Below are 13146 nucleotides of genomic sequence, written 5' to 3'. Positions count from 1 at the left end.
GTCATCAATTTGTCGCTCTTTGACACCTTTCAATTCAGATTCAATTTGGAAGTTATATTCCCGAATTGGGTTGTCAACACTGACACTTCTTTAGTAGTAGCTTCTAATTTACAATTCACATTTTCATTAAATTCACTAACATCTACAGTTACTTTATCTAAATCTAACCTAAGACTAGTCATATCCTGTTTTACATTATTTACTTCCATCATACAACTATCGCGTACATTTTCTACGGTTTGTCCTAAATTAGTTTTTGTCTCATCAATTTCCATTCTTAACTTAGATATTTCGGTTTTTAATTCCCCTTTTACTGACACAAAAGATTCTTTCAAGGACGAAATTTCACTACTCATCTTATTTAATTCAGTTTTCATTTCTGCCTTTAAATCATTTTTGTTAACGGTCATCTGATTAATCAGTTCTACTCTTACTGCTGAAACCTCAGACTTTAATTCCTTCCGTACCTCAGAAACTTCAGACTTTAGTTCTTTAATTATGTCTACTAACTTATCTAGAAGCGGACCTCCACCAATTTCAATTTCTGGAGCAACTTTCTTTGGGTTTTGTGTACGTCTCACTTCTTCCCCGTCTGATTCTACAGATTGTTTACCTACACAAGTTGCACAATACCAATTTTCCTCTGAGTGTCTCAACACTTCTTGTTCCTTTTCCGGTATATTTAAACAATTCATATGGTACCATTTGTCACAACTCTCGCAACAAATTGCAATCGCGTTCTCAACACTATTTGCACCATTACAACAACTATATTCTTCAGTCTCATGCATTATATCTGTTTCACTCATCTTACATCATATTAATTGGGTCACGCGTTTAGCAACTCATCATCGTTATCTCCACTCATTATTTAACTTTCATCTCGGTTAGCACACAAAACAGAATACTCTATCAAGTAAACAAATATCCCGAAGCTGAAGTCATCAATTTATAACACATCAGCTTCACATATTAACACAAATTATCAAATAAACAAAAATCCTAAAGCTGAGGTCGCCAATTTGAAACATCCCGTTTTACGGTCATAAAAGTCAAAAAATAAAATAATTTATAACAAACCGTTTTCTTTGGTTATGTCAACTAAAAAAAAAATTTAAGTCCAAGCATGCGCAACAAATTTTATCAAAAGATCCCAAATTCTTGTTAAGTGGCTAATCAAAATGAAAGACGACTCGACGCTATTAACTTACTTTAAATGAAAAAAAAAAATAATAAATCTTACATATGCTTGACTCTACGAGCAGTATTCGAAATTATAAAATTGAGATTTGGTCGTGATTGTTTATTCGTGCCGATCAGTCAACAGTTACATTGTAATTAACAAGAGCAACAGAATAAAGTCTGTTAAATATTTGCCTACATCGCAGTGCATTCAAACAATTACGATATGATGTTATTACATTGGCTTAACTTCAACCTTGTATCGATTTTCACATTTCCATATCTATACAATATATATATATATTCAGTTCGTGATCACTTAAAAAAAAATAACAGTCCATATGCTCTAAGTATTCACTCAACGAAATGACATTATCATTATTGAAAATATTACTAAATAGACGTTCGCAATTTATAACCCTGTCCATATCATTTGAATTAGGCAACAACATAAGCCTACACGACTGCTACTACATTATCATTGCACTCTAGCACAAGTAAGTAGCATGTATCAATCGTACATAATACATCTACAAAAAAAAAAAAAACCTTCTACTATTAATGAAATGATATATTTACAAATGAGAAAAAAAAAAAAATGCTCTACTTCTACTTCTCTACGCCAGGGTTTACGTAATATTTAAAGTTGAACGTCATTATCAACATTATTATCACTTTTAAGTTCACAATATCATGTCATTAATTTTTCAAGAGCCATGGACGCATAACATAATTCAGAATTGTGTTTAAGATCGACAAATTGAATAAATCTAAATACGTATTTACTTGTCAGTAACGTTGAACATCATTTAACCACGTTGACTTTCGATGAGGCAAATGTGTAAGAAATCCCGTAACGTGTGACTGGCACCATTAAACTGAATATATGCCCAAGACAGAGTCTTGCACGGAAGCATATTCGAACAGAATTTTAAATATATCTGAAATCTGCATAGATCAAGTATGCACTTTCATATCATGAAACAACGATGGACGAAATCATTTCAAAATATAATTCCTTAACTTACATAAAACCCTAACCTACGCAATTTGAAATACATGAGAGAAAAGGAATATATCGCGAAACAAAATAACAGGACATTATTCACGGTGAGTACATAAGTTCAATTCACGTAACCTAAGCAAACGATCAGAACATGTATTTCCCGCAATATCACAAGGCAGGATAATAGCACATTATTTAACAGTCAGCACACAAGTTCAATCTAACTAACCTAAACAAGCAATTGAAATATAATTTTCCCGAAATATATCACAAGGCAGGATAATAGTACATTATTTAATCATCAGCACACAAGTTCAATCTAACTAACCTAACTAACCTAAACAAGCAATTGAAATATAATTTTTCCCGAAACACATCACAAGACCCCACAAAAGTACATTATCTGGCAGCAAGCACACAATCTGATTTCCTAACCTAACAGTCAAGACAAATGTATATTATCGGACACGTTAAATCTGAATTCTACCTAACCTAAGCAACCTAAACACATTATTTAATAAGGTACACATTAAAATAACATTTCAAGGCGGAGATATTACTTAATCTAACAATAAAGGAAAACCGTATCAATTCTCACATGGAAAATATTAATATCAAGCGGTGCGCTTAAAGTAAAGTTCACCAACAATTTTCGATGTTGATCACATATTCTTATAATATCATTCTATTGAGTGGTAACGAGATGAGCTGTCTAAACGCGTAACGCCCTTTACTTTAACTGCACATATTTATTTCAAAGCATTCCATTTGATGAGTTAATGAATCTGTTTATGATCGGAACAAGAAGAAAATAAGATAAAATGGATAGAGATTACCAAATCGATGGGGTTCCTACAAGATATTCCTCTCAGTCCTTGTCACCTGGATCCTTGGCTTCACAGGACAGAATAGGTTACCAAACCTATTTATTACACGTCGCAATCTATCTCTTCGGATAATCGTTCCACGTCCTATTGAATATGGGACTTGGTCCCTTTATCCGACGAGATGAACTCCAACTGCTACACTTCCTGCCCCATTACTTCATATTACTCGTAATGGCGGAAGTGATATTCGATGGCTTTGGCCAAAAATTGTTTCAATGAATTTTCACTTCTGTCGGTTCCTCAGTGTTTCTTTTCCTCCCAAACTAAGTTAGGTTTTCCAATAAATAATTTATAATAGATTAACATCCAAAATTTACACTTTTGATTACAAAATTTCTGTTTTTTTAAGGAACCGACTTAAGCCATCGTTCTTTCTATATTGTAAAACGGCGTTTCACTGCGTCATCATCTTCGCTTCACCAGACCTTAATAAACGCGTTTTTAAATATTATATGTTCAACTGTAATTAACACAGTTTTACCATAAATACATATCGATACAGGAATCTAACCTTAAAGATCACGAATATTTATATATTTTTTTTAATTTCTAACTTACTGGGAATCACATTTGATAATTTATAAATACCTGTTTGTCTCTGTCTGGTGGTTATTTCTCCTCCCCATGGTAACGATTCAATCACGACTATCAACAACCCGCCATTTCATAATTTTAGCATTTCTTTTTCGTAAAAGGTGATTCGAATGCCCTCTTGTGGCCGTAATCGAAATGATCGCTATGCTCTTAACAAAAGAATGACAAAGAGCAACAGCGGAAAATGACCTGATCAGTAAAATTGTCTTATGATCGAAGTTTCGGATTGCTATTATTATGAGGTAAAGTAAATTAAGGCAAATTGAAGTAGAGTAAAATATAAATCAAATTTTCAATATATCCAGCTATAACCTAAATGGAATTATTACAGTAACGCTAAAACATTGTAGAAAGAAAATAATTCGAAATTTTGTGATAAACTATTGGTGTGTTTACGTGTGTTTTGCGTATCGCATATAAAACTAATAACCCTTTTGTACAAATTAACATCAAAACGAATCTTTGGAGGCACTCGGGTGCAGTATTAAGATACACGAACCAACTTTAACGCTGCATAAGCAACCGGTAAACATTTCAATACGGATAAACATTACAATCCGGGAGCCAATTCAACATTTCAATACGGGTAAACATTACAATCCGGGAGCCAATTCAAATAGAATGTAACAACCATCAATCGGTCTGTTACATTTTTCCCGGCGGCTTTAAAAAAAAAAATTTTTTTTTTTAACTACTTAAAACATTAACATTATATTTTCTTTTTTTTTTAATATTTTTTTTTATTTTTTTTTATTTTTTTTTAATTTTTTTTTTTCTTATATGACTACTTAAAGTCTTTTAACAACTCTTCTCTCTTCTCTGGAGAGCAATTGAACAATTTTACATTCGATAGATTTTGAGTTGGCACTTCTCTCCCCTCCAAATCTTTTAAATAAACTGAGTTGTGATGCACTCGAGTCGCAACAAAAGGCCCTGTGAATACAGGCATATACTTATGCGTGATCTTTTTAAACGCATCCGATTGAAAATGGGTTTTAACCATAACCAAATCCATTTCCTTAATTTCAATCACATTATTTTGCGACTTTCGTTTTCTTTTTGATAACAAACGGGGTTCCACCTGAATATGACGTTTAGAATTTTCTACTGTTTTCAATTCAGAAGGCCATGGAAATTTTTCTCGAAATCTTGTTTGGACATATTCCCTTCTTCTTCTTTTAACACAAAATAAGTTAGTAATTTTAAGGAAGACTCACTTTCAATCGACACGTTTTCTTTTTCAAAAGAATAAAGTCTACTAGCATTTTGTTTTGGGGAGAGAAGTTGGTTGGAGCAGCCGTCGTCTCCCCTCAGTGACGACTGCTCAACATGTTTTCCGAAACAACAACCGGATTTGTCGGTTCCGCAGTCACCGAAGGATACGGTGGACGTAAAGCGGAAGTGACAGTAGTCACAACAGGTAAGCTTTGGGGAAACGAGGAAGTTATCATCGTGACCGAAGGACCTGGCATCATAACCGGTTTCATGTTATTAAAATTATACATTCCCGGTACCGTGTAGGGTACTGGTACTGGTACACCCCCATACATCGGAACCGGCTGGATACCGTTCATCGGTCTAAAGTTATTATTTCTATTCTTTTCCCATGCCTGTTTCTGATTTCGGTTTCTTTTCCAGCTATTACGGTATGATCTCCCGTTGAAATTTTGAGGTTTGTTTCCAAATTGAAAATTGGAGCTATTTTCTCTTACACTACCTTCATTGCAGATCGGCTCCGTTTGCACTGCATTGTCGGTTCGATTAGTGTTATTAGGTAAAAAGAATGTTTTTCTAACCTGTGGTTTCCTAGGTGGAAATTTCGAACTACCCTGATTTCCTAAGGAAGGAGTTGGACTACATTCTAACTCAGCTATTCGTAGCATCAGGTCTTGCACTGTGCTGACTGAACCTAACTTCAAAATTTTCGCTTCTTCCTCAGGAAGGCAATCTAAAATCAGATCCTTCAACTCCTGATCTGAAGGTGAAGTTACTATTGAATTATATCTTTCGACAATATGCCGCACAAACCCTAGCAAGGAAGAATGTTTCGATTTGTCATATCGTAGCGAGTAGAGGTGGCGCTTCTGTGCCCTCTCTAATCGCTCCGATATGTATTGCAGTTTGAAAAGCCGCAAAAAGTCAGGGAAAGATTTTATCTGCGAAGCAACACTATGATACCAGATCTTTGCAGATTTCTCTAAAACTCGTCCCACTATATACATCCTATCCCTATCCGTGAGAACATACATGTTCATTGTATGTAAAAGATCATTTAGAAAGATTTTTGCCATTCCCTGGGTCAGTTGCCCATCAAATTTTGGGAAATGATGCAATTCCTTCAGATAGGTTCCTGCACTCCTTTTATACGAAGGACTGTTGTCATCTTTTCTATATTCACAATCTAATTTAGGTATACCCTCGGTTTCATGATTATTAATAACAAGATCTAACGGAGGACACCGCTCAGTGCATGTTTCACAACGCGATTCTTTCTTTCTTTGTCTCATTTTCTTATGTTTGTGTGGGGGTTTATTCCTAATTTCTTCCACATCGGACGAGGAGGACATCTCAGTCATATTTATAATTTCTTTAAATCGACTTTCATCTAATTTTGGAACTGAAGGTTCCCTATCATCTTGATGACCTCGGTTACTAGCCGTCAAATTCTCTTCAAGAGGAAAGTTTTCATTATTTACATTTATATCACCCGACTCGAGTATTTTTTTCAAAGTATCGGTGTTCCGCTCACATCGTTCCCGATTTTGACGATATGCGTCCACCATGTCACGTTCTAACATCTTTATCATATTCACGGTATGTTCGTTTACATCCCGGAATTTCCTATAGTCATCAATTTGTCGCTCTTTGACACCTTTCAATTCAGATTCAAATTTGGAAGTTATATTCCCGAATTGGGTTGTCAACACTGACACTTCTTTAGTAGTAGCTTCTAATTTACAATTCACATTTTCATTAAATTCACTAACATCTACAGTTACTTTATCTAAATCTAACCTAAGACTAGTCATATCCTGTTTTACATTATTTACTTCCATCATACAACTATCGCGTACATTTTCTACGGTTTGTCCTAAATTAGTTTTTGTCTCATCAATTTCCATTCTTAACTTAGATATTTCGGTTTTTAATTCCCCTTTTACTGACACAAAAGATTCTTTCAAGGACGAAATTTCACTACTCATCTTATTTAATTCAGTTTTCATTTCTGCCTTTAAATCATTTTTGTTAACGGTCATCTGATTAATCAGTTCTACTCTTACTGCTGAAACCTCAGACTTTAATTCCTTCCGTACCTCAGAAACTTCAGACTTTAGTTCTTTAATTATGTCTACTAACTTATCTAGAAGCGGACCTCCACCAATTTCAATTTCTGGAGCAACTTTCTTTGGGTTTTGTGTACGTCTCACTTCTTCCCCGTCTGATTCTACAGATTGTTTACCTACACAAGTTGCACAATACCAATTTTCCTCTGAGTGTCTCAACACTTCTTGTTCCTTTTCCGGTATATTTAAACAATTCATATGGTACCATTTGTCACAACTCTCGCAACAAATTGCAATCGCGTTCTCAACACTATTTGCACCATTACAACAACTATATTCTTCAGTCTCATGCATTATATCTGTTTCACTCATCTTACATCATATTAATTGGGTCACGCGTTTAGCAACTCATCATCGTTATCTCCACTCATTATTTAACTTTCATCTCGGTTAGCACACAAAACAGAATACTCTATCAAGTAAACAAATATCCCGAAGCTGAAGTCATCAATTTATAACACATCAGCTTCACATATTAACACAAATTATCAAATAAACAAAAATCCTAAAGCTGAGGTCGCCAATTTGAAACATCCCGTTTTACGGTCATAAAAGTCAAAAAATAAAATAATTTATAACAAACCGTTTTCTTTGGTTATGTCAACTAAAAAAAAAATTTAAGTCCAAGCATGCGCAACAAATTTTATCAAAAGATCCCAAATTCTTGTTAAGTGGCTAATCAAAATGAAAGACGACTCGACGCTATTAACTTACTTTAAATGAAAAAAAAAAATAATAAATCTTACATATGCTTGACTCTACGAGCAGTATTCGAAATTATAAAATTGAGATTTGGTCGTGATTGTTTATTCGTGCCGATCAGTCAACAGTTACATTGTAATTAACAAGAGCAACAGAATAAAGTCTGTTAAATATTTGCCTACATCGCAGTGCATTCAAACAATTACGATATGATGTTATTACATTGGCTTAACTTCAACCTTGTATCGATTTTCACATTTCCATATCTATACAATATATATATATATTCAGTTCGTGATCACTTAAAAAAAAATAACAGTCCATATGCTCTAAGTATTCACTCAACGAAATGACATTATCATTATTGAAAATATTACTAAATAGACGTTCGCAATTTATAACCCTGTCCATATCATTTGAATTAGGCAACAACATAAGCCTACACGACTGCTACTACATTATCATTGCACTCTAGCACAAGTAAGTAGCATGTATCAATCGTACATAATACATCTACAAAAAAAAAAAAACCTTCTACTATTAATGAAATGATATATTTACAAATGAGAAAAAAAAAAAATGCTCTACTTCTACTTCTCTACGCCAGGGTTTACGTAATATTTAAAGTTGAACGTCATTATCAACATTATTATCACTTTTAAGTTCACAATATCATGTCATTAATTTTTCAAGAGCCATGGACGCATAACATAATTCAGAATTGTGTTTAAGATCGACAAATTGAATAAATCTAAATACGTATTTACTTGTCAGTAACGTTGAACATCATTTAACCACGTTGACTTTCGATGAGGCAAATGTGTAAGAAATCCCGTAACGTGTGACTGGCACCATTAAACTGAATATATGCCCAAGACAGAGTCTTGCACGGAAGCATATTCGAACAGAATTTTAAATATATCTGAAATCTGCATAGATCAAGTATGCACTTTCATATCATGAAACAACGATGGACGAAATCATTTCAAAATATAATTCCTTAACTTACATAAAACCCTAACCTACGCAATTTGAAATACATGAGAGAAAAGGAATATATCGCGAAACAAAATAACAGGACATTATTCACGGTGAGTACATAAGTTCAATTCACGTAACCTAAGCAAACGATCAGAACATGTATTTCCCGCAATATCGCAAGACAAAATAATAGCACATTATTTAACAGTCAGCACACAAGTTCAATCTAACTAACCTAAACAAGCAATTGAAATATAATTTTCCCGAAATATATCACAAGGCAGGATAATAGCACATTATTTAATCATCAGCACACAAGTTCAATCTAACTAACCTAAACAAGCAATTGAAATATAATTTTCCCGAAATATATCACAAGGCAGGATAATAGTACATTATTTAATCATCAGCACACAAGTTCAATCTAACTAACCTAACTAACCTAAACAAGCAATTGAAATATAATTTTTCCCGAAACACATCACAAGACCCCACAAAAGTACATTATCTGGCAGCAAGCACACAATCTGATTTCCTAACCTAACAGTCAAGACAAATGTATATTATCGGACACGTTAAATCTGAATTCTACCTAACCTAAGCAACCTAAACACATTATTTAATAAGGTACACATTAAAATAACATTTCAAGGCGGAGATATTACTTAATCTAACAATAAAGGAAAACCGTATCAATTCTCACATGGAAAATATTAATATCAAGCGGTGCGCTTAAAGTAAAGTTCACCAACAATTTTCGATGTTGATCACATATTCTTATAATATCATTCTATTGAGTGGTAACGAGATGAGCTGTCTAAACGCGTAACGCCCTTTACTTTAACTGCACATATTTATTTCAAAGCATTCCATTTGATGAGTTAATGAATCTGTTTATGATCGGAACAAGAAGAAAATAAGATAAAATGGATAGAGATTACCAAATCGATGGGGTTCCTACAAGATATTCCTCTCAGTCCTTGTCACCTGGATCCTTGGCTTCACAGGACAGAATAGGTTACCAAACCTATTTATTACACGTCGCAATCTATCTCTTCGGATAATCGTTCCACGTCCTATTGAATATGGGACTTGGTCCCTTTATCCGACGAGATGAACTCCAACTGCTACACTTCCTGCCCCATTACTTCATATTACTCGTAATGGCGGAAGTGATATTCGATGGCTTTGGCCAAAAATTGTTTCAATGAATTTTCACTTCTGTCGGTTCCTCAGTGTTTCTTTTCCTCCCAAACTAAGTTAGGTTTTCCAATAAATAATTTATAATAGATTAACATCCAAAATTTACACTTTTGATTACAAAATTTCTGTTTTTTTAAGGAACCGACTTAAGCCATCGTTCTTTCTATATTGTAAAACGGCGTTTCACTGCGTCATCATCTTCGCTTCACCAGACCTTAATAAACGCGTTTTTAAATATTATATGTTCAACTGTAATTAACACAGTTTTACCATAAATACATATCGATACAGGAATCTAACCTTAAAGATCACGAATATTTATATATTTTTTTTAATTTCTAACTTACTGGGAATCACATTTGATAATTTATAAATACCTGTTTGTCTCTGTCTGGTGGTTATTTCTCCTCCCCATGGTAACGATTCAATCACGACTATCAACAACCCGCCATTTCATAATTTTAGCATTTCTTTTTCGTAAAAGGTGATTCGAATGCCCTCTTGTGGCCGTAATCGAAATGATCGCTATGCTCTTAACAAAAGAATGACAAAGAGCAACAGCGGAAAATGACCTGATCAGTAAAATTGTCTTATGATCGAAGTTTCGGATTGCTATTATTATGAGGTAAAGTAAATTAAGGCAAATTGAAGTAGAGTAAAATATAAATCAAATTTTCAATATATCCAGCTATAACCTAAATGGAATTATTACAGTAACGCTAAAACATTGTAGAAAGAAAATAATTCGAAATTTTGTGATAAACTATTGGTGTGTTTACGTGTGTTTTGCGTATCGCATATAAAACTAATAACCCTTTTGTACAAATTAACATCAAAACGAATCTTTGGAGGCACTCGGGTGCAGTATTAAGATACACGAACCAACTTTAACGCTGCATAAGCAACCGGTAAACATTTCAATACGGATAAACATTACAATCCGGGAGCCAATTCAACATTTCAATACGGGTAAACATTACAATCCGGGAGCCAATTCAAATAGAATGTAACAACCATCAATCGGTCTGTTACATTTTTCCCGGCGGCTTTAAAAAAAAAAAATTTTTTTTTTTTAACTACTTAAAACATTAACATTATATTTTCTTTTTTTTTAAATATTTTTTTTTATTTTTTTTATTTTTTTTTAATTTTTTTTTTTTTTTTCTTATATGACTACTTAAAGTCTTTTAACAACTCTTCTCTCTTCTCTGGAGAGCAATTGAACAATTTTACATTCGATAGATTTTGAGTTGGCACTTCTCTCCCCTCCAAATCTTTTAAATAAACTGAGTTGTGATGCACTCGAGTCGCAACAAAAGGCCCTGTGAATACAGGCATATACTTATGCGTGATCTTTTTAAACGCATCCGATTGAAAATGGGTTTTAACCATAACCAAATCCATTTCCTTAATTTCAATCACATTATTTTGCGACTTTCGTTTTCTTTTTGATAACAAACGGGGTTCCACCTGAATATGACGTTTAGAATTTTCTACTGTTTTCAATTCAGAAGGCCATGGAAATTTTTCTCGAAATCTTGTTTGGACATATTCCCTTCTTCTTCTTTTAACACAAAATAAGTTAGTAATTTTAAGGAAGACTCACTTTCAATCGACACGTTTTCTTTTTCAAAAGAATAAAGTCTACTAGCATTTTGTTTTGGGGAGAGAAGTTGGTTGGAGCAGCCGTCGTCTCCCCTCAGTGACGACTGCTCAACATGTTTTCCGAAACAACAACCGGATTTGTCGGTTCCGCAGTCACCGAAGGATACGGTGGACGTAAAGCGGAAGTGACAGTAGTCACAACAGGTAAGCTTTGGGGAAACGAGGAAGTTATCATCGTGACCGAAGGACCTGGCATCATAACCGGTTTCATGTTATTAAAATTATACATTCCCGGTACCGTGTAGGGTACTGGTACTGGTACACCCCCATACATCGGAACCGGCTGGATACCGTTCATCGGTCTAAAGTTATTATTTCTATTCTTTTCCCATGCCTGTTTCTGATTTCGGTTTCTTTTCCAGCTATTACGGTATGATCTCCCGTTGAAATTTTGAGGTTTGTTTCCAAATTGAAAATTGGAGCTATTTTCTCTTACACTACCTTCATTGCAGATCGGCTTGCTTCACGATTTGTACTTATTAGTTGCCAAATAATCTCCAAGTATTTATTAAAGATTGCAAGGAAATGAACACGTCCTCAGCGCTGATTAAAAAGCATGATTGGTATTTTCTCTGTTACAAATCAAATTACATCCATAGAAGTGAGGACCATACGAAATAAAGATCATTTATGGTTCACATGCATGCAAATAACGCATAACAATTCGAAGCAAGACATCACAAAAACAGGTCAACAAAATCGCACAAAATTTTTTAAGAACATGAGAGGTTTTAATAATTAGGTCGTTCCATACGAAATGCTCGTTTTCGTGTTGGCTGATTTTCCTTATATGTCGTATAATTTAAAGTATAATATTGGTTGTTATATATAATTTTGTTCCTTATTCTTTCCCCTATCTAATCATGCGTTTGTTTTTCAGATTAGGCTAGAAATATTGAAGAAATTCTAAATTAAGCAGAGAAGAAAACTCAAAATATATGGCTTCTTACTCTTTATGAATTCAAACTTTCAAATTCTACAACATAAACAACTCGAAATGTCAATGCTGTTTTTGGGAAGGCTACTGCTAAAGAACGCACAGAGAGACGCTGGTTTAAAAAATTCTATTCAGGATACAAATGGCCTTCAAAAATAAAACTTCATAGATTTAATAATATCCTCTGTGAGGATGGCCTGAATGCGTTAGTTGAAGCTAACCCTTCTGTAACTGTTCAAGAACTTGCCGAACTGGGAGTAGGAAAGCCCCAATTTCCAGACATCTTGCAGCTCTTGAGAAGTTGAAAAACTTGACAAATGGGTTCCTCATGAGTTGACAGAAATGCACAAACTACAACGTTTGGAGATATGCACATTATTGAGTATTAGACAAATACTCTCTTTCTAGCTCGTCTGATTATATAAGATGGAAAGCGGATACTCTATGATACTCGTAGACGTTCAGCACAAGGGCTGGATGCAGATCAAATGACAAAGCATACACTTAAAACCAAGCCTACACCCGACTAACGACAATAATAGTAACAGTTTGGTGGAACCAAAGAGGAGTTATCCATTACACTTTCTTAGGAGTGAGTGAATGAAACCATTGATACACAGTATTACTGCTAACAAATTGATATTG

The sequence above is a fragment of the Thermobia domestica genome, chromosome 7 (assembly GCF_964235325.1).
Source record: "Thermobia domestica chromosome 7, izTheDome1.hap1.1, whole genome shotgun sequence".
Taxonomy (NCBI): domain Eukaryota; kingdom Metazoa; phylum Arthropoda; class Insecta; order Zygentoma; family Lepismatidae; genus Thermobia; species Thermobia domestica.
This window is presented reverse-complemented; position numbering follows the sequence as displayed.